We start from the raw sequence: 22,974 nt of genomic DNA, 5'->3' as shown, positions 1-22,974 counted from the left end.
AGTGTGTTTAACCACTTTACCACCGGAGGATTTTGCTAGTCTGGACCACTTTTTGCGATTTGGCACTGTGCGAATTTAACTGACAATTGCGCGGTCATGCAACGCCGTCCCTAAACAAAATTTACGTCCTTTTTTTCCCACAAACAGAGCTGAGAGAGCTGGTATTTGATCACCTGTGCGATTTTTACTTTTTGTGCTATAAACAATAAAAGAGCGACAATTTTGAAAAAATAATATTTTTCACATTTTTTTTTATATGAAATTCCCCCCCAAAAAATGTAAAAATCAAAATTTTTTATCATTTTAGGCCAATTTGTTTTCTGCTACATATTTTTGGTAAAAAAAAATCGCAATAAGCGTATTTTGATTGGTTTGCGCAAAAGTTATTGCGTTTACTAACTAAGGGAAAGATTTCTGTCATTTTTGGTGGTTTTTTTTTTAACGAGTAATGGCGGCGATCTGCGATTTTTTTTTTTTTTTTGCGGGACTGCGACATTGCGGCGGACAGATCGGACCCTTGACTGACATTTTTGACACTTTTGGGGTTACCAGTGACATTACTACAGTAATCAGTGCTATAAATATGCACTGTTACTGTAAAAATGACACTGGCAGGGAAGGGGTTAATTTTTATTGGTGATCAAGGGGTTAATGTATGCCTGGTGCTTACTGACGTGTGTGGGGGGAGGGGACTGAGTGACACAGGGACAGATCGCAGGTTCAGCTATGCTGAACCCTGCAATCTGACCCTGCCTGTCACTTAGGAGGGGGTTTACACAAGCGGGCGGATCTCCACACTCGATTCCCCGACGATCGGGGAAGAGCAGCGGTGATCACCGCCGCTCCTCCCCTGGCCCTGACTTCCGCTGTGACTGAATACAGCGGGAACGAGCCTCCGGCGGCGCGCGCGCGCCGCCGAGAGAGGGGGATGTCTGGCGACGTAGGTCTACGTCGCCAGACGTTATCGAGCCACTTTGCCGCAGTAGAGCTCCAGTGAGCATCGGTAAAGTGGTTAATCACTTTGGGGAGGGTGGATGTGAGATAAACCCTCCGTGTGATCCTTCACTGTATCAGGAGGTGAGGGGACGTTCTCCAAAATGGGGAAAGTTCAAAAACTTTCTCCACCCCATCCCAAGCTAAAAACGGGAAAAGTCTTCAATTTAACTTTTAGGTCAATCTGGGGCACAGCTCAGCATGTCGGCCTTTTCATTAGTCCGGTACAGATTGCTGTGCCAACAATTACAGCACAACCGCAGCCGGTATAAGAATATGTTAAGCTGATGTTTTATCTGTCTTTATTATGGCTTCCTTGGTTACTCCCTTCCCTCTCAACATGCTTCAAAGAAAACCTTTCCGTTTTCATTGCACACCCTATTTTAGTCCCAGTGATATCACTGGGTCTCTGTGCTTCACTATGCAATGCAGGCAGAACATGGCTCATGGGAAGTGCTGGTAGGGGGGTTTTCCATAGCTTCCTGAAATCACTGCACCCTGCCTCAGTACTTCTTTGAAGAGGTCCTTCACCCCTGACGCAAGCAGTGGGCCGGTTCTTGGGAGCGGTTATGCAAACCTCAAAATATCTTGATGGGCAAATGTCAATCTGGAGTAGTGGACATTCCTAGGCAGGCTGTATTGGCATGCAGACTTCTCTAAGTAACACCCATATGTGATGCTGAGCCTCCATGATTGAAAACTGAAACCCAATGAACGAAAGGGGCAGTCAGGAAATAAGGGGAGCTCTGTCTGAGCTGCTGCAGCTTCTAATGAACATTGTGGGCAGCTCACAGTGTGCAGTGAAATCAGAGTAAGCCGTTTCAGAAAAGGGGGGACCTGAACTGTGCAAGACTGGCGGGAAGGCTGGAGGTCACTATGGTTTAAATGCACATTTCTCTTTTGTTCATCAACGGACACGGCGCTCCATAAATCCTAACTACTGGGTTATAATGCTGCCTCCAGGAGTAGGACTAGGCAGAACAAAAAACACCTGGCTACGCCCATGGGCCGTCCTCAGCTGTTATATAACCCCCCCTCTCTCTGCTCTAGGTAATCAGTTTTAATCTGTCTAGCCTGGAGATTACCTCCGCCCACAGGGTATCGGAATTGACGGCATTATCCTGCCGCAGTCCCTATTTAGTGGTCCATAGGGACAAAGTGGTTCTTCGTCCCTGTCCATTTTTCACATTCTGCTATATGACATTCTCCAAAAAAAAAATAATTAAAAAATCAAAATTTTTTAACATTTTAAGCCAATTTGTTTTCTGCTACATATTTTTGGTAAAAAAAATCGCAATAAGCGTATTTTGATTGGTTTGACTTTGCGTAAAAGTTATCGCGTTTACTAACTACGGGAAAGATTTGTAATTTTTAATGTGTTATTTTATATATATACTAGTAATGGCGGCGATCTGCAATTTTTTTTTATTTTTTTTATTTGCCGGACTGCGACATTGCGGCAGACAGATCGGACTCCTAACTGACATTTTTGACACTTTGGGGGGGGGGGGGGGGGGGGGCAGTGATATTGCTACAGTAATCAGTGCTAAAAATATACACTGTTACCGTACTAATGACACTGGCAGGGAAGGTGTTAAATGTGACCCTAGGGGAGTGATTCTAACTGTATGGGGGTTGGGCTTCTGAGATGACCATAGAGACATGTGATCCTATATAGCAGGATGAGGATCACATGAGCTCTGTGATCATTCCAGGGAGAAGGTGACCATCCTTCTCTCTCAGCGGGGAGCGATCGAGAGTGTCAGGCTGCAGGCAGCATGCGGAGCCGCCTGACCCACGCATCGGCTTCCCCGCTAACGATCAGGGGCAGGAGCGCGCTCACCCCCTAGGTCCTCCTGGGCAAATGATGCATGCATACGTGGTTTTGCCTGGGAGAGACACTCTGCCACCGTGTATATATATATATATACAGTGGGTACGGAAAGTATTCAGACCCCCTTAAATTTTTCACTCTTTGTTATATTGCAGCCATTTGCTAAAATCATTTAAGTTCATTCTTCTTCCTCATGAATGTACACATAGCACCCCATACTGACAGAAAAACACAGAATTGTTGACATTGTTGCAGATTTATTAAAAAAGAAAAACTGAAATATCACATGGTCCTAAGTATTCAGACCCTTTGCTGTGACACTCATATATTTAACTCAGGTGCTTTCCATTTCTTCTGATCATCCTTGAGATGGTTCTACACCTTCATTTGAGTCCAGCTGTGTTTGATTATACTGATTGGACTTGATTAGGAAAGCCACACACCTGTCTATATAAGACCTTCCAGATCACAATGCATGTCAGAGCAAATGAGAATCATGAGGTCAAAGGAACTGCCTGAAGAGCTCAGAGACAGAATTGTGGCAAGGCACAGATCTGGCCAAGGTTACAAAAAGATTTCTGCTGCACTTAAGGTTCCTAAGAGCACAGTGGCCTCCATAATCCTCAAATGGAAGATGTTTGGGACGACCAGAACCCTTCCTAGAGCTGGCCGTCCGGCCAAACTGAGCTATCGGGGGAGAAGAGCCTTGGTGAGAGAGGTAAAGAAGAACCCAAAGATCACTGTGGCTGAGCTCCTGAATACTTTCCGTACCCACTGTATATATATATATATATATATATATATATATATATATATATATATATATATATATATATATATATATATATATATATTCTTTTCAATACTAGTGGTATGGCACCATAGCCCAGGTATCATAATTTACTGTGGGCAATTCAGCATCTGATAAAAGTGGTCCCGCTCGTGGATTCACAGCAGGATCACTTTTATAGGCAGTGATACTTTAAATAAAGAGGAACTGTCATGCTAATGCTTATTTATATTACAAGGAATGTTTGCATTCCTTGTAATGGGATTAAAAGTGATAAATAAAAAGGACAGTGTAAAAATAAAAAGTATAATAAGAAAAAAAAAGTTTTTAAACGCATACGTAAGTCGTGCCCACACATGAGGTATCACCGCAATCATTAGAGCAAGAGCAATAAGAGCGCAAGAACTACTCTGTAACTCTAAACTGGTAACCTGTAGAAATTTTTAAAAGTGTTACCTATGGAGATTAAGTACCATAGTTTGTCGCCATTCCAGGAGCATGCGCAATTTTTAAGCATGACAGGTTGGGTATCTACTGTATTTTTACTTGGCGTAACATCATCTTTCACATTATACAAAAAGTTGGGGTAACCATTGTGTGTTTGTTTTTTCATTCATTAAAGTGTATTTTTTTCCCAAAAAAAATTGCTTTTGAGAGACCGCTGCACAAATACCGTAAAATGCTGCAATGATCACCATTCTATTCTCTAGGGTTTCTGATACAATATTTGGCAGTTCTAAGTAATTTTCTAGCAAAAAATCCAAATCTAGCGAGGGGTTAGTAGCGTATAATCAATTCCAAAGGGGTATTTTTTGTCCGATTTTTCTGATTATGTGGAGGGGCCTTAAAGTGTACAGTGAACATTTTCCAATTGGGACGCTAGTACTGGTGACATGCTGGGATTTATCACTTTGGAGGGGGTTAAACTCTGACTTCCTGCTTTGACTATGGGGCTGGCAATGAAGGGAAATTACCCTTATAGAACACAGGTTGCAAAAAAAAAAAAAAAAAAAACTGTCAGGGATTATAACCTTCCCTTACTCTATCCAAAATTGCCTTTTTAGTTGCACTTTAACCACTTTACCACCGGAGGATTTTGCTGTCTTCCGTCCAGGCCACTTTTTGCGATTCGGCGCTGTGCGAATTCAACTGACAATTGCGCGGTCGTGCGACGCCGTACCCAAACGAAATTTATGTCCTTTTTTTCCCACAAACAGAGCTTTCTTTTGGTGGTATTTGATCACCTGTGCAATTTTTACTTTTTGCGCTATAAACAAAAAAAGAGCGTTTATTTTGAAAAAATAACAATACTTTTAACATTTTTTTTATATGAAATTCCCCCCAAAATATGTAAAAATCAATTTTTTAAAAAATTTTTGGCCAATTTGTTTTATGCTACCTATGTTTGGTAAAAAAAATCACAATAAGCGTATTTTGATTGGTTTGCGCAAAAGTTATTGCGTTTACTAACAAAGGGAAAGATTTCTGTCATTTTTGGTGTTTTTTTTTTTAACACGTAATGGCGGCGATCTGCGATTTTTTTTTTTGCGGGACTGCGACATTGCGGCGGACAGATCGGACCCTTGACTGACATTTTTTACACTTTTGGGGGTACCAGTGACATTACTGCAGTAATCAGTGCTATATATATGCACTGTTACTGTAAAAATGACACTGGCAGGGAAGAGGTTAATTTTATTGGAGAGGGAGGGGTTAATGTATGCCTGGTGCTTACTGACGTGTAGGGGGGGAGGTGACTGAGTGACACAGGGACAGATCGGATGTCCAGCTATGCTGAACAGTCCGATCTGTCACTCCCTGTCACTATGGAGATCCGCCCGCTTGTGTTTACACAGGCGGGCGGATCTCCACACTAGATCCCCGGCGATCGGGGCAGAGCAGCGGCGATCGCCGCTGCTCCTCCCCTGGCCCGACTCCCGCTGTGAATGAAAACAGCGGGAGCGAGCCTCCGGCGGCGCGCAAGCGCCGCCCAGAAGGGGGAGTGTCTGACGACGTAGTATTACGTCGTCAGACGATAACGAGCCACTCTGCCGCAGTAATATTACTGTGGGCGGTGGTAAAGCGGTTAATGAATGTTAGATACTCTAATAATGAGATCTTCTGGACTTTGTTCCAGTCCATCTGGGACTTTTGGGTGTTCCTACTCAACATTGCATGTTCTATCTTTTGTTACATTGTTCATAATCTATAATAAAAAATCCAGGAGAGATGGTGGAAGCCCCTCATAATGGGTACAGCAGGTGTGCAGACCCAGCAGGCGGTGCAGAGATCTTGCCAATAGAGTTTCTGGAAGGTGGGGCACACACTAAAAGGAAAATTGGAAGAAAAACAATGTAGGAGAAACCCTTACTCAATTTTCGTATAGTGTGCAAACAACTTTGGACATCTGATTCAGACTTTCCAAACGAAAAATTCCAAAGGGGAAAAACTCCAAAATTGTATATGTATGTATGTATGTATGTATATATATATATATATATATATATATATATATATATATATATATATATATACACACACAGTGCCTTGCAAAACTATTCGGCCCCCTTGAGCTTTGCGACTTTTTGCCACATTTCAGGCTTCAAACATAAAGATATAAAACTGCAATTTTTTGTGAAGAATCAACAACAAGTGGGACACAATCATGAAGTGGAACAAAATTTATTGGATGTTTCAAACTTTGTTAACAAATAAAAAACTGAAAAATTGGGCGTGCAAAATTATTCAGCCCCTTTACTTTCAGTGCAGCAAACTCTCTCCAGAAGTTCAGTGAGGATCTCCGAATGATCCAATGTTGACCTAAATGACTAATGATGATAAATAGAATCCACCTGTGTGTAATCAAGTCTCCGTATAAATGCACCTGCACTGTGATAGTCTCAGAGGTCCGTTTAAAGCGCAGAGAGCATCATGAAGAACAAGGAACACACCAGGCAGGTCCGAGATACTGTTGTGGAGAAGTTTAAAGCCGGATTTGGATACAAAAAGATTTCCCAGGCTTTAAACATCCCGAGGAGCACTGTGCAAGCGATAATATTGAAATGGAAGGAGTATCAGACCACTGCAAATCTACGAAGACCTGGCCGTCCCTCTAAACCTTCAGCTCATACAAGGAGAAGACTGATCAGAGATGCAGCCAAGAGGCCCATGATCACTCTGGATGAACTGCAGAGATCTACAGCTGAGGTGGGAGACTCTGTCCATAGGACAACAATCAGTCGTATACTGCACAAATCTGGCCTTTATGGAAGAGTGACAAGAAGAAAGCCATTTCTTAAAGATATCCATAAAAAGTGTCGTTTAAAGTTTGCCACAAGCCACCTGGGAGACACACCAAACATGTGGAAGAAGGTGCTCTGGTCAGATGAAACCAAAATCAAACTTTTTGGCAACAATGCAAAATGTTATGTTTGGCGTAAAAGCAACACAGCTCATCACCCTGAACACACCATCCCCCCTGTCAAACATGGTGGTGGCAGCATCATGGTTTGGGCCTGCTTTTCTTCAGCAGGGACAGGGAAGATGGTTAAAATTGATGGGAAGATGGATGGAGCCAAATACAGGACCATTCTGGAAGAAAACCTGATGGAGTCTGCAAAAGACCTGAGACTGGGACGGAGATTTGTCTTCCAACAAGACAATGATCCAAAACATAAACCAAAATCTACAATAGAATGGGTTACAAATAAACATATCCAGGTGTTAGAATGGCCAAGTTAAAGTCCAGACCTGAATCCAATTGAGAATCTGTGGAAAGAACTGAAAACTGCTGTTCACAAACGCTCTCCATCCAACCTCACTGAGCTCGAGCTGTTTTGCAAGGAGGAATGGGCAAAAATTTCAGTCTCTCGATGTGCAAAACTGATAGAGACATACCCCAAGCGACTTACAGCTGGAATCGCAGCAAAAGGTGGCGCTACAAAGTATTAACTTAAGGGGGCTGAATAATTTTGCATGCCCAATTTTTCAGTTTTTTATTTGTTAAAAAAGTTTGAAATATCCAATAAATTTCGTTCCACTTCATGATTGTGTCCCACTTGTTGTTGATTCTTCACAAAAATTTACAGTTTTATATCTTTATGTTTGAAGCCTGGAATGTGGCAAAATAGAGAACCCCTGAGGATTGGGACTTTCAACGGCAAGAACCGGGACTTGAGTATGAAAATATATAAATTTTATTACAAGTATTACAAAAATGGAGCATACAAAAACACAAATAAAATATATGATAAAAACATGGTCATAGATACGTCTTGGAACCAAGAGGGTCTGAGGTGTCTGGATCGGACTAGACGCGTTTCGGTCCAATTGTCTTTCTCGATAGTCCAGAAAACACCAGAGCTCAGACTAGGAGCATAAAAGGTAACAGTAAGAGTGGTGCATATAGTAAGCGTAAAGTTAGGGCTACCATCCCTCCAGGACTCAATGAGAGCATCAGCTTCAAGCCCTTTCTTGAGGGTTTCTCATCAGGAGGATGGGATCCATGATATAAGCCCCTTAGGATATGATTTTGTGATGATATTATGGGGCATTATGTTTAAATGGAATATTTGCTCCATTTCAAAATTATTTAATATATCCACCTCTAACAATATTATATCCACATCATGTTGGATATGATTCTTTTTTTTTCTTTCTTTCATATATACATAATGAATTTCCCTACATTGTATAGATTCATCTTTCTATGGATTTTGTACGATAGATAAAATATCGATCTGCTACCTTAATTAATTTAATTATCTTATATGGTTCCATCCTGTCCCAGCTCCAATATTTGTGAACTTCATTGTTTATGTATACTTTTGCTTTATTTTTCCTGTATTAATCGCCCTTTTCTTCTATTTTCTACCTTATATTACATGTCATAGCATGCAAGTACTATTGTGTGGCTATTAAATATGCCCTGATTGCTTCCGTTTTTGCTTCTTTCTTAATAGAATGCTACTCTAAGATATCTCATACCAATTGCGTTCTATTTTCAGTGCCTGCTCTTTTTATGTAAACACAGAGTTTGTTTTGCTTCGATGTCTCTCTTTGGTCCCCCCCCCTATAGCTGTAGCTTCACACTATCCACAGTGATGCTCACCCGACAGACCTTCCCCCCGGCGCACATAGGGGCGTTATTCGCCCCACTACCGGTCACCTGATCCCGCCGAGGGCGGAGACTCGGGCCTGGATGTTGTGCGTCGGCGTGCCCGGAACGCACGTTGCGGCCAACCTCTTGTGGGCGGCGTTTGTGCGTTCCGGACACGGGGGACCTCCATTGGTCCACACACGTCCTGGGAGGAGTTTAGATGCAGGCTCCGGCGCATGCGCCGGCGTACTTAATGGCGGGCCGCGCTCTATTCAGAGCGCGCCGCCATTATTCAAATACACAGGGCTGTACAGGTAAGTTATCCTTTCTCTACCTCTCTGGACACTGTGAACTACCTCTGGGATATTTGCACCCGCCATAGGTTATTTCCTACCATCTATTCTTATACCTGGGCACCTTTTGGACTTCCAATTGTATTATCTTTCCCTCACTTGGCGACTTTTATTCCCTGCCCTGTATTGCTCCAATATTCCTCCTCACTACTAGGCCTCCTTCTTCCTCTCTTTTTTCTTGAACCACAGGATCTACGCTGGGAAATGAGGCTTTCTCTATCATTACTCTTGCTTTTTACCTGTTATTTTTTATACCTCTACCATTTCTTACCCCATTATACTACACATTCTCATCTCCTTTATGTTTGGCATGTTTTATGTCAACAGGGATCCAGTGCTGGATACGTCCCAGCACTATATATTTATCGGGAGACACCTCTACTCTATTACAAATTTACAGGTAGTTACTATTAATAACATCTTTTCCCATTTTCCACTTTAATCTCTATTATGAGTATATCCCATATAATTTTCCCTTTACTCTTTCTCTCCTCAAACCATCTAGATGACCTGTGTGTTTTTGACCCCACTTTGGAGATCCTCGTGGGAATTTTTGATCGGGGGGCTCTTTTTCACTGTCCCCTGCAAAGCCACTGTTTATTTTATTTGGCTTATAACCATTCAAATTCCCTCTGGAAGCCTATTTAAATACATAAATTGTTTTGGGCCTATCCTGCACAGACCCAGCCAAGTTGGCATATACTACTTGCGGCCATAGACATTGGAAGGCTTTTTTTCATCCACCAAGGCCCATCCATTTGGTCTTTCGTCCTGGATTCCACAGAGGTCTTACATATCTGGTATGTAGTTATAGAGGCACCTCTGCCCCTCTTTACATCTAAATACAACAAACACTGTGTATAATGAGTTATGTGATGCATTGTTCTATTATTGTTTAACATATTGAAATCTAACTTTACGCTTACTATATGCACCACACTTACTGTTACCTTTTATGCTCCTAGTCTGAGCTCTGGTGTTTTCTGGACTATCGAGAAAGGCAATTGGACCGAAACGCGTCTAGTCCGATCCAGACACCTCAGACCCTCTTGGTTCCAAGACGTATCTATGACCATGTTTTTATCATATATTTTATTTGTGTTTTTGTATGTTCCATTTTTGTAATACTTGTAATAAAATTTATATAATTTATATATTTTCATACTCAAGTCCCGGTTCTTGCCGTTGAAAATCCTCAGGGGTTCTCTATTGTTCCATATTTACCAGGGATGTTGGCAAGATTCCAGGTTTAAAACACAGACTCCGAATTTATCTTTTCTGAAATGTGGCAAAAGGTCGCAAAGTTCAAGGGGGCCGAATACTTTCGCAAGGCGCTGTGTATATATATATATAAATAACGATTTTCGTTTTTAATGTGTACTGTTTCCATAGGAGAAAAATCGTATATGAAAGACACAGCCTGATCATAATCCACAATAAGTCCAAAAAAAAAGAAGCCTTTGTCGTTTAAGAATTTTCATACAATTCGTACCATTCTCGGTTTTGATCTGCTGTGAAACATCGAGGAAAACTGGGAAAATCCTTTGTCCAATTTTTCTTTTATAGTGTGAGAGCTCTGCAGACCATATTCTGTGTTGCCCCTCTGCACTTTAATAGCCGTGATCTCTAGCAGTCTTGTGTAATGGGTCTTCAGTTGATGGCTACTCGACCATGCCCCGGTCTTCACCTGCTTCGAATGGCATATATGCAGCTCCCCATGGTTTTGGGGTGTTAAGTTCCTACACCAGGGCCTACTGTAAAGTTTGCAGTAAGGAAATTTAGAAACTTCCCCCATTCTTCTGGCTCCACTTGGCCTAAAGACCTGTCTGAAAATCGAGACCTATTTGTCACAATGTAGTTGTATATGGGGTACAGATTTTCTGGTTGCAGGCTAGGTCTGTCGGGGGTCACGCAACACACCAGGCCCAAAGAACCTAAGGGTGCAAGGCGGCTGGTCCAGGCGAGGAACTCACTGCCACCACTGGGATAGCCAGCCCTCCTTCTTCTGCTGGGCACCACCAGTTTCTCAACCAAGACAATCTCTGAGTTTACTTCCCAGGTATAGGCTACATTGCAATCCACCATAATAAAGCAAATCAGCCCATGTCCTTCCAGAACATTTTTTTTTTTTTTAACTGAATAAAGAGTTTTAACATCTATTTTGAGTGTGGTTCAATTCCCCATGGCTGATACAGTTCAGTGTTTTTGCTCCCTCAAAATGTTTCCTGTAATATGGTGGCACCCATAAAAGAATGTGCAGATGACATCCCCTGAAGGGGAAAAACCGATTCACAAAAGATCTACTTAATCTTTTCTGAGACCCTAATTCATATGAAAGTGCCAGGCACCACCTCTACTCTTCCCTTGCAGACCTGCTCTTCTTCCTCTTGCGGACTAACACTTCTCCACCTTGAGTCCAGCCTTTCTGCCTATTTATATCCTAAGTTGACAAGGGAATTTGGGACCCCTAGAAGAAATTGGGTAGACCTAGACCCAATATGGAGCTGTGACAGGGTTCTACATGGTACTAGCTGTCTCTAACCACTCTGATCGCGTATTTGCTGACCATTTCTTGTACCAAGCCCGTAGTTTTGGCCATATCCTGCTGAATGTCTGTCTGCAGTCTGACAGCTTACTATAGCCAAACATGAGCACAAAGTCTATAATCTGGTATGTCAACATGCAATCTGGATGAATGCATCCTGAGCACTATCACCTCAAAATTGGGCACCTCATGAGTTTCACCCTCTCTGGCTTATTCATTGAGATCAGTGAGATCGTTGAAGGCATTAGGTAGTCTTAAGGTGGTAGTACTCTTACTGCATTGATCACTAAAGCTTGTTAACCACTTCCGCACTGCTCACTAGAGCTCTACTGCGGCAAAGTGGCTCGATAACGTCTGGCGACGTAGACCTACGTCACCAGACATTCCCCTCTCTCGGCGGTGGCTCGCTCCCGCTGTATTCAGTCACAGCGGGAGTCGGGCCAGGGGAGGATCACGGTGATCACCGCTGCTCTTCCCCGATCGTCGGGGGATCGAGTGTGGAGATCCGCCTGCTTGTGTAAACAAAGCGGGCGGATCTCCTAAGTGATAGGCAGGGTCAGATTGCAGGGTTCAGCATAGCTGAACCTGCGATCTGTCCTTGTGTCACTCAGTCCCCTCCCCCCACACACGTCAGTAAGCACCAGGCATACATTAACCCCTTGATCACCAATAAAAATTAACCCCTTCCCTGCCAGTGTCATTTTTACAGTAACAGTGCATATTTATAGCACTGATTACTGTAGTAATGTCACTGGTACCTCCAAAAGTGTCAAAAATGTCAGTCAAGGGTTCAATCTGTCCGCCGCAATGTCGCAGTCTTGCAAAAAAAATTGCAGATCGCCGCCATTACTCGTAAAAAAAAACCACCAAAAATGACAGAAATCTTTCCCTTAGTTAGTAAACGCAATAACTTTTGCGCAAACCAATCAAAATACGCTTATTGCAATTTTTTTTTACCAAACATAGGTAGCAGAAAACAAATTGGCCAAAAATTTAAATAAATTTAGATTTTTACATTTTTTTGGGGGGAATTTCATATAAAAAAATTTGAAAAATATTGTTATTTTTTCAAAATTTATGCTCTTTTTTTGTTTATAGCGCAAAAAGTAAAAATCGCACAGGTGATCAAATACCACCAAAAGAAAGCTCTGTTTTGTGGGAAAAAAAGAACGTAAATTTCTTTTGGGTACGGCGTCGCACGACCGCGCAATTGTCAGTTAAAGTCGCACAGTGCCGAATCGCAAAAAGTGGCCTGGACGTAAGACAGCAAAATCCTCCGGTGGTAAAGTGGTTAAAGGTTGCCTACCATAGCGCCTCTTGTGTTCATGTTCAGCGTTGACGCTGGAGTGAGCTCCAGGGACTGGCTCTTGGTGTGCCTACAATAGAAGGAACTTGCTTGGAGCTTGGAAGCATTGATGAGCTAGATGATCATCTGAACTTTCTGTAGTATTACAGTATATTTCATGAATACAATGCGTGGCCCTTTGGTTATGTCCAAGACTGCACATGAGGTTCCATATATCAAGTTGACCACCAATATGCTAGAGGCTATAGCCTCACCCAGATGGCACAGTAAATATCTTGCTGAATAGGCCGCAGGGGGTTATAGCGCAGTAAATATCCTGCTGAATAGGCTGCAGGGGGGTTATAGCATACTAACATTAAAGGCAAGCTAAGCGAGAATTGGCAGGTCACTGAATGATTTAATGTTGATGGACAATCTTTAATGCACATAGCCTTTAGATATCCCTTTAGATTGTAAGCTCCATGAGCATGGCACTCATATTACTTTTGTATTGAACTGTATTGTAAATTGTGCTGTCCCCCCTTCTTATTGTAAAGCGCTGCGTAAACTATTTGCACTATATAAATCCTGTATAATAATGATAATAATAATAATATCCTTTCAACATGTGACTCTAAATGGCTCTGCAGAATAATCAAGTGGTTAGGATAATGGACAGTCAATGTCCAATGTGGCTTTATTCATTCTGTGAAGATGTCGCCTCCATGTAATGGTTCAGTGGAGGCTCTCTTTATCTTGTGGTTTATGTAGGTGATCCCTATGGGGAGCTTCTTGCAGTCGGGGGGGGGGGGGGATGCTCTTTTATGGCTCCTAGGAGCTGTCCCTAGTTATCTGTCATTGAGCCAGCTTCCACTGCTGTGTCTGTCTTGGCTATTAATCAAACAGCTGTCTCTACTGCTCAGTGAATTGTAGAGTCACTGTCTCTGGCTATCAATTAGATGTCTTTGGGACTGTCACTGGCTCTGCTACAGTTTATCCTTAGGAGTTCTCTAATGCTGTGTATTGCATCGATCAGGTTTTGAGCAGTCTCTTATTCTCAAAGAGCAGTTCTAGTACCAATCTTATGCCTCGTACATACGCATCGATTATTGGCCGGGAATATTCGGCCAACGTCCGATCGGACGATTTTCGGCTTCTTAGTATGATGCTTTCGACAACCGACTCCGACTTTTCCGCCGAATAAAATCTGGTGTGCAGGCTATAATATTTTTGTTGGCCGTCAACACAACGGCCGATTTTCCGTCAGTCAGTACAGATTTGAAATCTGATGAGCAAGACTGGGCATGCTCAGAGAAGGAAAAACACACGGAAAGTAAACCAGCACATGACATCACTTCTGAAGTAGATTTTTGTTGGCCTAGAAAATTTGTGTGCAGTCTAGGCACATTCCAACCAACAAAACACAACTCTGGACAAAAGTCGGACGATCGGTCGTTGCGTGTGTACGAGGCATAAGACTGCCTAGGGAAAAATCCTTTTTTCTGGCCTGTCTGCCAAAGGAAAAATCATCTTGCCTATCTCTGGTACTGTATCTCTAATATAGACACACCCTGAATTTCCAAAATCAGTGAATGCATGCTGGCCAACATTATTAACCCGACCCAAATTTAGCAATTTGTCCACTTAATTTTTGGGTGGGTGTAGCCAAATCACACCCTTTTATGGGCTTGTCCTGTCCAGATCCAGCCACTAAATATGTTGGGACTGCCCATCATACCCACTTTTTTGGGGTTTGTCCTACCAAAACTTTAAATATGTGGGGATCATCCACTCATGACCCCCCCCCCCCCACCCTCATTCGCCGGAAATTGACTTACTGTGCATGTGCAGTAACTTTAAATAGGTTTGATACTGTGATCCCGGGACATGGCCCAGGACAGTTGGCATATATGTGAATGGGGGCGTCTCTTAGATGAAACATTCTCTCGTACTCTGTTTAAAGTAAAAGGTGTTATTGGGCTCCAACCACTTTCTACTAATGACCCAAACCCCTCCTTTTTCATTTTGTGTCTGGCCCTGCACTTCCTCCTTTCATGCCTAGGCAGGGAATGTAAAACACTCTACTGCCTTCATTATCCTGGGTTCCTCACATTATGCGTTCCATAAGGCAATCTAGACCACACTGGGCATGCTACATCATCGGGGAGCTGGCTGAAAGAACCAGCAAATGACATAAGAGTGGACAGTAAAAACATATACAAGGGGCCAAAGTTCCTCTTTGACTTACGGTTCAAGGCTGACACCTGTCTGTGGAAGTGAAATCCCTAGCAGTATTTGTTGACAGCCCTCTCAGTTCTTCCCTGCTGGGCTACAGATCACTTCCACCACTGTTCAAGTTACGACTAAGTGGACAATTATCCGTGAAACGCGTCAAATCCTATGCTTTCATCCCTTGTCTCTGACTGTATTATGGACAGTATCTTGGATTGATTTTATCCTTTGGATTTAAATAAACGGATTTTATATTTTGTACCTTCAAGTTGGAGTGCGGCTGCCTTTTCTCTCTACACATTATAACCATCTCACCCTGTCTATCTAAGGCCTGTCTCTGGTTCTCTGTGTCCAACTCCTGCTGTCTTTCAGGGAGTTGTCTGTTTTTTTTATACCCATTTCATCCTAAGACTCCTCTCTGGTTTCCCCATATCTATCTTGTACGGACTCTCGGACGGAAGCTGTCTCTCTTTCTGTAAACCCCCATCTCATCTCATCTTGTCTAACTAGGGCTTGTCTCTGGTACCTCCTATCTGTCTCATGCTGTCTTTGAAGGAGCGGTCTGTCTTCCTCTATATCTATTCCATATGGTCTGTCTAGGACGTGTCTCTGGTTCCCCCATATCCGTCTCTTACTTTCTTTGAGGGGGCAGTCTCTCTTGCTCTATACCTATCTCACCCGGTCCTATCTAGGACCTGTCTCTGGTTCCCTGAATCTCATGTTGTCTTTGAGAGCTTTCTGTTTCCTATACCGATCTCATCTGGTCTGTCTAGGACTCCTCTCTGGTTCCCAATATCTGTCTCGTACTGTCTTCAAGGGAGCGGTCTCCCTTGCTGTATACTGATCTCATCTTGTCTGTCTAGGACTTGTTTCTGGTTCCCCAAATCTGTCTTATGCTGTTTTCAAGGTAAGTGGTCTCTCTCTTGCCCTATACCCATCTCATCCTGTCCTGTCTATGACCTGTCTCTGGTTCCCTGTGTCAATCTCATGAGGTCTTTTAACATTTTTTTTTTTTTTTTAATACCCATTTCTTTCTGTCTGTCTAGGACTCCTCTCTGGTTCCCCATAGCGGTCTCATACTGTCTTTTAAGGGAGTGGTGTCCCTGGCTCTATACTCTTCTCATCTTGGCTGTCTAGGACTCATCTCTGGTTCCCCATAGCGGTCTCATACTGTCTATTAAGGGAGAGGTGTCCCGGGCTCTATACTCTTCTCATCTTGGCTGTCTAGGACTCCTCTCTGGTTCCCCATAGCGGTCTCATACTGTCTATTAAGGGAGAGGTGTCCCGGGCTCTATACTCTTCTCATCTTGGCTGTCTAGGACTCCTCTCTGGTTCCCCATAGCGGTCACATACTGTCTTTTAAGGGAGTGGTGTCCCTAGCTCTATACTCTTCTCATCTTGGCTGTCTAGGACTCATCTCTGGTTCCCCATGGCGGTCTTATACTGTCTTTAAAGGGAGTGGTGTCCCTAGCTCTATACTCTTCTCATCTTGGCTGTCTAGGACTCCTCTCTGGTTCCCCATGGCGGTCTCATACTGTCTTTTAAGGGAGTGGTGTCCCTGGCTTTATACTCTTCTCATCTTGGCTGTCTAGGACTCCTCTCTGGTTCCCCATAGCGGTCTCATACTGTCTTTTAAGGGAGTGGTGTCCCTGGCTCTATACTCTTCTCATCTTGGCTGTCTAGGACTCCTCTCTGGTTCCCCATAGCGGTCTCATACTGTCTATTAAGGGAGAGGTGTCCCGGGGTCTATACTCTTCTCATCTTGGCTGTCTAGGACTCCTCTCTGGTTTCCCATAGCAGTCTCATACGGTCTTTGAGGGAGTGGTGTCCCTAGCTCTATACTCTTCTCATCTTGGCTGTCTAGGACTCCTCTCTGGGTCCCCATAGCGGTCACATACTGTCTTTTAAGGGAGTGGTGTCCCTAGCTCTATACTCTTCTCATCTTGGCTGTCTAGGACTCCTCTCTGGTTCCCCATGGCGGTCTTATACTGTCTTTAAAGGGAGTGGTGTCCCTAGCTCTATACTCTTCTCATCTTGGCTGTCTAGGACTCCTCTCTGGTTCCCCATGGCGGTCTCATACTGTCTTTTAAGGGAGTGGTGTCCCTGGCTTTATACTCTTCTCATCTTGGCTGTCTAGGACTCCTCTCTGGTTCCCCATAGCGGTCTCATACTGTCTTTTAAGGGAGTGGTTTCCCTAGCTCTATACTCTTCTCATCTTGGCTGTCTAGGACTCCTCTCTGGTTTCCCCATGGCGGTCTCATACTGTCTTTTAAGGGAGTGGTGTCCCTGGCTCTATACTCTTCTCATCTTGGCTGTCTAGGACTTCTCTCTGGTTCCCCATGGCGGTCTCATACTGTCTTTTAAGGGAGTGGTGTCCCTGGCTCTATACTCTTCTCATCTTGGCTGTCTAGGACTCCTCTCTGGTTTCCCATAGCGGTCTCATACTGTCTTTAAAGGGAGTGGTGTCCCGTGCTCTATACTCTTCTCATCTTGGCTGTCTAGGACTCCTCTCTGGTTACCCATGGCGGTCTTATACTGTCTTTTAAGGGAGTGGTGTCCCTAGCTCTATACTCTTCTCATCTTGGCTGTCTAGGACTCCTCTCTGGTTCCCCATAGCGGTCTCATACTGTCTTTGAGGGAGTGGTGTCCTTAGCTCTATACACTTCTCATCTTGGCTGTCTAGGACTCCTCTCTGGTTCCCCATGGCGGTCTCATACTGTCTTTTAAGGGAGTGGTGTCCCTGGCTCTATACTCTTCTCATCTTGGCTGTCTAGAACTCCTCTCTGGTTCCCCATAGCTGTCTCATACTGTCTTTTGAGGGAGTGGTGTCCCTGGCTCTATACTCTTCTCATCTTGGCTGTCTAGGACTCCTCTTGTTCCCCATAGCGGTCTCATACTGTCTTTAAAGGGAGTGGTGTCCCTAGCTCTATACTCTTCTCATCTTGGCTGTCTAGGACTCCTCTCTTGTTCCCCATAGCGGTCTCATACTGTCTTTAAAGGGAGTGGTGTCCCTAGCTCTATATTCTTCTCATCTTGGCTGTCTAGGACTCCTCTCTGTTCCCCATGGCGGTCTCATACTTTCTTTTAAGGGAGTGGTGTCCCTGGCTCTATACTCTTCTCATCTTGGCTGTCTAGGACTCCTCTCTGGTTCCCCATAGCGGTCTCCTACTGTCTTTTAAGGGAGTGGTGTCCCTAGCTCTATACTCTTCTCATCTTGGCTGTCTAGGACTCCTCTCTGGTTCCCCATGGCGGTCTCATACTTTCTTTTAGGGAGTGGTGTCCCTAGCTCCATACTCTTCTCATCTTGGCTGTCATGGACTCCTCTCTGGTTCCCCATGGCGGTCTCATACTGTCTTTTTAGGGAGTGGTGTCCCTGGCTCTATACTCTTCTCATCTTGGCTGTCTAGGACTCCTTTCTGGTTCCCCATGTGGTCTAATATGGCACTTTTCCACTGCAAGTACCGGCTCGGCTCTACTCGGCCCTGCTTGGCCCGGTTTGCTTTTCCACTGCTGGTACCGCATGGTACGGTGTTGGAACGGTTCGGTACGGTATGGTTTGCTTTTTCACTAAAGTAGTACTAAAGTTAAGTGGGTGGTATAACAACGGGGTGGGTGGGATTCTCTGACCAATCAGTGGCTAGTAGTGAGTGCATGCAAAGGATTGTGGGATATGGTACCTCTTGGAACCACAATTGAGGTGGTACTGTTTTTGAGAGCCGTAGCGTTCGGTTCCATGCAGTGGAAAAGCGCCGCCCTACCGTACCGTACCGAACCGTTCCTACACCATACCATGCGGTACCAGCAGTGGAAAAGCACAAAAGCGAGCCGAACTGTTCGGTTCCATGCAGTGGAAAAGCGCCATTACCGTCTTTTAAGGGAGTGGTGTCCCTAGCTCTATACTCTCCTCATCTTGGCTGTCTAAGACTCTTCTCTGGTTCCCCATGGCAATCTCATACTGTCTTTGAGGGAGCGGTCTCTCTTGCTCTATACTTCTCTCATCTTGGCTGTCTAGGACTCCTCTCTGGTTCCCCATTGCAGTCTCATACTGTCTTTGAGGGAGCGGTCTCTCTTGCTCTATACTTCTCTCATCTTGGATTTCTAGGACTCCTCTCTGGTTCCCCATTGCAGTCTCATACTGTCTTTGAGGGAGCGGTCTCTCTTGCTCTATACTTCTCTCATCTTGGATTTCTAGGACTCCTCTCTGGTTCCCCATAGCAGTCTCATACGGTCTTTGAAGGAGTGGTCTCTCTTGCTCTATACTTCTCTCATCTTGGCTGTCTAGAACTCCTCTCTGGTTCCTTATTGCAGTCTCATACTGTCTTTGAGGGAGCGGTCTCTCTTGCTCTATACTTCTCTCATCTTGGATTTCTAGGACTCCTCTCTGGTTCCCCATTGCAGTCTCATACTGTCTTTGAGGGAACGGTCTCTCTTGCTCTATACTTCTCTCATCTTGGCTGTCTAGGACTCCTCTCTGGTTCCTTATTGCAGTCTCATACTGTCTTTGAGGGAGCGGTCTCTCTTGCTCTATACTTCTCTCATCTTGGATTTCTAGGACTCCTCTCTGGTTCCCCATGGCGGTCTCATACTGTCTTTGAGGGAGCGGTCTCTCTTGCTCTATACTTCTCTCATCTTGGATTTCTAGGACTCCTCTCTGGTTCCCCATAGCAGTCTCATACGGTCTTTGAAGGAGTGGTCTCTCTTGCTCTATACTTCTCTCATCTTGGCTGTCTAGAACTCCTCTCTGGTTCCTTATTGCAGTCTCATACTGTCTTTGAGGGAGCGGTCTCTCTTGCTCTATACTTCTCTCATCTTGGATTTCTAGGACTCCTCTCTGGTTCCCCATTGCAGTCTCATACTGTCTTTGAGGGAACGGTCTCTCTTGCTCTATACTTCTCTCATCTTGGCTGTCTAGGACTCCTCTCTGGTTCCTTATTGCAGTCTCATACTGTCTTTGAGGGAGCGGTCTCTCTTGCTCTATACTTCTCTCATCTTGGATTTCTAGGACTCCTCTCTGGTTCCCCATGGCGGTCTCATACTGTCTTTGAGGGAGCGGTCTCTCTTGCTCTATACTTCTCTCATCTTGGATTTCTAGGACTCCTCTCTGGTTCCCCATGGCACTCTCATGCTGTCTTTGAGGGAGCGGTCTCTCTTGCTCTATACTTCTCTCATCTTGGATATCTAGGACTCCTCTCTGGTTCCCCATGGCGGTCTCATACTGTCTTTGAAGGAGCGGTCTCTCTTGCTCTATACTTCTCTCATCTTGGATATCTAGGACTCCTCTCTGGTTCCCCATAGCACTCTCATACTGTCTTTGAGGGAGCGGTCTCTCTTGCTCTATACTTCTCTCATCTTGGATTTCCAGGACTTGTCTCTGGTTTCCCCTACACATCTCTTGCTTTCTTCAAGGGAGTGGTCTCTCTCGCCCTATACCCATATCATCATGTCTATCTAGGAGCTGTCACTGGTTTCCCCCTATCTGTCTCCTGCTGTCATTAAAGGAGCTGTCTCTGGTCCTGTCTTCTGCTCTGCAGCTGGGAGGGAGAGCCTGTGGCTGGGAGAGGAGGAGAAGGAGTGGCCACTGGCTGGAGAGAGTGAGAGACATTGAGATAAGCAGAGGGAGGGACAGGCAGACAGAGAGAGAGAGTGAATGCAGAGGTAGAGGATCTCACACAGGCAAGATCTGTTCAGATTGTCTCAGGTAAGGGCTGCTGTGACCCTTCCAGGGCATTGCATGTCTATGTGCAGGGTGTAAGTGTCTGAGTGTTGCATGCGTTCTCTGAATTGCAAGGATTCTGGGTGATTGACAGCTCCTTCTGTTTTTCCTCTCTCTGTATGCACAACAAAATGTTTGCATCTATTGGCATTGCAGATTGGGATTCCATCTGCCTGTGCGCAAGCCTAGATTGCACTGGGGTGCCTTGTGTAGGTGTGTGCACAGCCTGGCATGGGGTGAGGGGGGGGGGGGGTGGTAGTTGCTGGAAACATTAGAGAAAAAGAGCTGTATGCATAGTCTATGAAAAAGGAAAATCCAAAGACAAATGCAGAGCTCTGAGTTGGATAAGAGATGACAGCGCTAAAGAAAGTAACCGTCATTAGATAATTGAGATGACAGAGATTGCTTGGGTGGAAAATTGTAGCTGTATGTTTAAAGGTTAAACCGTTGAATGCTAATGAGAAAAAAAGTGCAATTCTAGGTTGTCCCTGCTCTGATTTGCAATACTTGCAGTGTTTCAGTATGGGATTTGGAGGAGATCCATCAAGCTTTAAACTGGGGTTAGGGTTTCCATCAATGTGTCAACTTTAATGTTGTATGACCGTCAACAGGACAAAGCTCTTACAAATTGACCATCCGCAATATTTTTTATTTATTTATTTTTTTAGCCTATTAAAGGTATTCTTCAATGATTTCAGAGTTTACAAAATAATCCCAATAACTATAATTATATTGATTTTATTGGGAATTTTTGTAAACGGTAAAATCGCAATATTAAGGTTATCTCTGGTGTAAAAGGTGCGGTGGATGGTCAAGGAATTAGGAGAATTTCCGTTTTCTGTAGGTTTGATACGCATCGTTTTTTAGAACACAGTTCTAGGATTGATGTGGCAGTAATATGCAGTGCAACCATACGGAATGAGCTTGAATTATGTTGGTATTGCCGAAGGCCTTTGAGATATGTTTTTATTTTTGGCATACTTTGCGTTGATCTACAAATTTTTTGTATTATCATTAAACCGTGTCTTGGCATGATCTACTTTTGCTGTTATTGTATACGGTGTCTAGATTTTAGAAGCTCTAATATTTTTAGTTGAGGTGGCTTTCATGAGCTATGCTTCAGTAAAGTTGCAGTTTTTGGCTTGTTGTGATAATATAGATGTTTTTTGTTTTTTTTTATATAAATTTTTATTTTCCTTTTTACATACAAAATCAGACAAAAAATATAAAGCAGCGTTAATGCAGCCAATTACTTGGGTCAAACACTCCAAGGCTTTGCATAAATAGACAACGAAGAAAAAAAGGAGAACAGAAAAAAAAATAAAAACAAAATAAAAACACGAAAAAGAAAAAAAAAAAAGAAAAAGATGGTTTTAGTTTAGAATCAAATTCATGCAAAGTTTGAGTTAATGTGGCATTGTGCCATATCAACGTAAACCTTACATCAGCCTTTCTCAAGCTTTTCAACACCGAGGAACCCTTGAAATATGTTTCTGGTCTCGGGGAACCCCTACTAAAAATTAAAAATCTATAATTTATGACACATTAGTTTGACAGTCAGTGGGAAGAATGCTCCTAAGGGCTCTTTCACACAGTCCGCCTCCGTAGGCAGATCCGTGCTGCTCAGCGAGGATCGATCCCCGCTGAGCTGGCGGATGACAGCTCCGTCTCCGCTTGCAGTGCGGAGAGGGAGGTGTCACAGCTCCCGCTGCTCTCTATGGGGGATCGGATGAGAGCGGACCGCCTGTCCGCTCTCATCCGATCCGATCCGATCCCTGAACGGATGGAAAAATAGGGTTTCCATCCGTCCGGATTTCACAGACAGGATCGGATACGGATGGCAGCGGGTGTCAGCGGAGGTGTCACCGCTGACATCCGCTGCTCCATAGGGCTGAATGGGGCATCCGATCAGATCCGCCTAAAAAACTGACAGGCGGATCTGATCAGACCGCCCGTGTGAAAGAGCCCTTTGAGTTAATGTGGCATTGTACCATAGCAACGTAAACCTTACATCAGCCTTTCTCAACCTTTTCAACACCGAGGAAGCCTTGAAATACATTTCTGGTCTCGGGGAATCCCTACTGAAAATTAAAAATCTACAATTTATGACACATTATCGGTGGGATGAATG

At 43.9% G+C, this 22,974-nt stretch overlaps 1 protein-coding gene across 3 annotated transcripts in view; it reads left to right on the top strand.

Moving 5' to 3' along the window:
• Positions 1–22,974, top strand: part of ACHE (acetylcholinesterase (Yt blood group)) — a 272,320-nt gene that overhangs the window by 129,526 nt on the left and 119,820 nt on the right. For 2 of the 3 annotated variants that reach the window (XM_082254645.1, XM_082254648.1), the window contains exon 1: positions 20,677–20,828. The exons of the other annotated variant lie outside the window; for it this stretch is intronic. The gene's annotated coding sequence lies outside the window, so the exon portion shown is untranslated. Of the gene's footprint in view, positions 1–20,676; positions 20,829–22,974 lie in introns of those variants that run through there. 3 annotated transcript variants of the gene reach the window in all.

The sequence above is a fragment of the Pelophylax lessonae genome (genome assembly GCF_965119305.1).
Source record: "Pelophylax lessonae genome assembly, chromosome: 4".
In the NCBI taxonomy this organism is placed as follows: Eukaryota; Metazoa; Chordata; class Amphibia; order Anura; family Ranidae; genus Pelophylax; species Pelophylax lessonae.
Note: the sequence above shows the minus strand (reverse complement) of the source record. Positions and strands in the feature narration are given on the sequence as shown.